This window comes from Phalaenopsis equestris, unplaced genomic scaffold (genome assembly GCF_001263595.1).
Source record: "Phalaenopsis equestris unplaced genomic scaffold, ASM126359v1 Scaffold000081, whole genome shotgun sequence".
In the NCBI taxonomy this organism is placed as follows: domain Eukaryota; kingdom Viridiplantae; phylum Streptophyta; class Magnoliopsida; order Asparagales; family Orchidaceae; genus Phalaenopsis; species Phalaenopsis equestris.
Window position 1 is genome coordinate 116,245 of NW_018164523.1, and position 4,008 is coordinate 120,252.

The following is a 4,008-nucleotide window of genomic DNA, read 5'->3' on the forward strand; positions in this document are numbered from 1 at the left end:
ATGGAATTAAATCATCACAACTTCTTCCAACATTAAAGATTAATACTCTCCACAACTTCCATCCAACACTCTAATTACTTATCATTTTAAGGAGAAAGATAAGGAAAATTACTTAGAATCCATGAAGAAACAAAACCACACTAGAAATCATTGTCAAACTAATAATAAGTCTCAATTAAAACCAAAAGTAGTTCAAAAACAAAGATAAAAACTTATCTTAAATCCTCCATCAAACTCTTGAAGTTCCTTTGAATCTCTTCTCTTTTACAACACTATTGATTCTCACAATAAAACTAAAAACAAAAGGATAAAGTAATTTGTGGTGCCTAAAAGTTTCTCCCTTTTAAGCACTTTTCAGGACTCTTCAAAAAGTCTCAACTTTCTTCTTTTATAAATCTCGAAGAGGTGCCTTGGTAACTCTTCAAAATGTGACCCAATTTGATGTATTCTCCAAAGGATGCCTCCTTTCACAAGTCTTTTAATCATATTTTTGTTTCTAGTGGTCATAACCACCTTCTTTAGCCAATAGATGCCTCAAATGTCTCTTTAAAATTTGGCAAAATGAATTAAACCGTCAAATAACCGCCTTTGGTGCTTAAGCCCGGGGCCTCCGATGCTTAGCGCTTAGGCGCCAAAACTCTTTTGTAACATTTTCACATTTTTCTCCAAATTTGATTCTTTTTCACTCTTTTTAGCATTTTTCATCTTTTTTACTTGTACCTGAAAGAAAAACACACAAATACCTTCCATTAAAGCGCAATATCTCAAAAATAGGTATAAAAAGGTGTCTAAAAACACTATATATTTTAGGTGTATCAGCTACAGGTAGGTTAAAATGGACAAATTATTCAAAACATCACCCCAAACATGAAAGCAATATGAGTTTGTCCTAGGTACATGCACACACATGTGTGTGCACTTGTGCTGTGCATATGCATGTTTGTGTGTGGACGCTAGCTTCGCTAGCACACTATGGAGAATAAATGCAGGATTGTGCATTTGTGCATATGTGTGTGTGGGGTTTCATATGGATGTTTTTTTACTGCGGTGAGCAATTTAAAGATGAAAAATAGTCCTATGATATTTAGATAGTTGCCATATACATATTATATTAAAGTTGAAGCTAACAAATGATCCTAAACAAAAGCATTGTGTTGGTTATACACATTGTGCTTGTTGGCTATTTGTGATAATCAAATGAGACACCACATGTAGATGGTTTAAGAAAACCATGCTAGTCCCAAACAAATCACACCTATTGAGATGGAATTAACAAGAAGAAGCCCTTCATTAACCAGGAAAGATACATACAATAGACTTGAAAATGTTCCGTCATACAGAATAGGACCAAAATCGACATACGATCTTCATTGGCTGATCAAAACTACAACATACTTGAAAAATCCATATTATACATAATTCAAACTAGTACATGTAAACTTCTTTCATCAGGTGAACAAAACATATGACAAACATGGAAAAGTGCATTAAAAACTCAAACCAAGATAGGTAAATGACCTTCATTGGCTAGATAAAGGATTTATATCATACTGGAAAAAGTCACATCATAATAATTCAAACTAAAGCGAGCATAAGAAATTCATTGATTGAATAGAACATGCAATAGAATTGGAAAAACACGTTATAAAACAAAACTAAGACATATATAAGACCATCATTTGATGGACAAAGTGACATATAATAGACATAAAAAAGTTGTGTTATAGAAATTCAAACAAAAATAGGTATATGTCCTTCATCAGTTGAATAAAGTATGCATCGGACTTAGAAAGTTAATGTTGCAAAACCAATCTAAGATAGGCATAAGACCTTTATGTTGGGATTCAAACCACAATCCACATAAGACCCTTGGTTTTAATATAATCCACTAAGAAAATAATGACTTTATTGAGCTAAAACATACATTATGTTTTAACTTTCCAAATTCAATCTAAAGATTAACTACAATTTTGGAGTTTGGTAACTCAAACTAGGCTAAAAGGTTAAACTAGGTTAGGGTTAAGAAAAGTATTACCCTTCGTTTTAACAAATTTAGAAAACTAGATCCATGAGCTAGATGGGATATTTACCATAAAGGGGATCATCTTATTTTCTTTTTTGCCTCAAAAATAGAAAGCTTACTTGTGGAAGCAACCAAAAGAATCAGGATTACTCGACCCATGCTAGAGGTTACCTAGAAATTGGGTTTTAGTTTTGGCCTCTCATACCCATTCCAAATATTATATGAACGTTGGGTTTTAAATTTATACCTAGGCATAAAGTCCAACCGTAAAGGGTAAGTTTTTGGTGTTCCAGAACTAGCTAAACAGGGGTATCTAAGAGGAATATGAATCTTCCTCCCTTAGTACGATTGAATCCATACAACAGATGGAACATTTACCATTTTGTTAGATCATATTATTTCCTCTTATGTCTCCTAAGCAAGTAAATACTTGCACTAGGGATCACATAAAGGCTGATCCAACTAAGGAATTATATCTGTCAACCTGAAGTGCAACTTTCAAATGGAAGAATTTGTGATTTTGTCATTTAGATGTGACCTAAACATTTAGTTAAATTAGGAAGGAATAAATTTAATTCTTGATTACTCAGACACAACACAAATTCCAACCTATAGAATATGGATGTTTGATAAAGAGAAAGAAGTATTGTTTCATCTCTACCTTATACCATTTTTTGCAGGATTACATTGTTTGGAAATCTCACTTATTGAGATCAGAACTACAAATGTATCTTTCAATCTCTCGAGTCAAGACAGGAATATGAGTATGTTCAAGAAGACTAGAGCCTACATAAGAGAGGCATTTACCTTAACATAAAATATATATATAAGAAAAATCATTTATTCATTTGCTATAAATATGTGAAAGTTACAAAGAAAGAGCGAGGGAATAAATATAAAGAAGATTAGCTTGTCCTCCTTATGCAAAGGGAACAATTCAGTAGGAGGAAATTGATACACCTAAAATATATAATATTTTTAGACATATTTTTAATAGTGTTTTTATACACATTTTTATACTTATTTTTTAGATATTGCACTTTAATGGAAGGTGTTTGTATATTTGTGTTTTTCTTGTAGATACAAGCAAAAATGAAAAAAAAGCTTAAAGGAGTGAAAAAGGATCGAATTTGGAGCAAAAAGGTGAAAAATTGTGCAAAAGAGTTTTGGCGCCTAAGCGCCAGATTCAGCGCTTAAGCGCCAGTTAAAAAGAAGGTCGTGCCTAAGCTCTGAGACCCCGCGCTTAAGCGCCAGTGGCAGTTACTAGACGAGTAAAATCGGTTTTCACGAATTTTAAAGAGGTTTTTTATGTAGCCACCATGGATGAAAATTATCAAGAAATAATGCATCTCTTGGGCAAATACATTGAATCAATATACATCTTAAAGAGATCCCAAGGCACCTCTTGGAAAACTATAAAAGAAAGAATATAGAACTTAAAAAAGAGTCCTAAGAAATTTTGGCAACTTTTGAAAGTTCTTTTCTCGGGAGTTAGTTCAGAGAGATTTTCAGGAACCACATTTTATTTTACTTTGTCCTTTTTGTTATTTTGTTTTGAGTGATTGTAAAAGAGAAGAGATTCAAAGAAACTTCAAGAGTTTGGTGGAGGACTTGAGATAATTTTTATCTTTTTGTTTTAGACTACTATTGGTTTTAATTAAGACATGTTGTTGGTTTGACATTGGTTTCTTCTTTTAAACTAATGTGCGGTTTTGTTTTCTCTATGGATTCTGAGTAGTTTTCTTAATCTTTCTTCTTAAAATGATAAGTAATTAAGTTTTGGATGGAAGTTGTGGAGAGTATTGATCTTTAATGTTGGAAGAAGTTGTGATGATTTAAATCCATGCACTTCATTTACTTCTTGATTTGGTCAATCAAGATGTTAAAATTTATTGTGAGAACTTGTAAGAACCGGGTTGGTATTGTCTCATTCAACAATTGGAAAGAATCATATGAGGTTGTATGAATGAGAATGTAGTTCATAT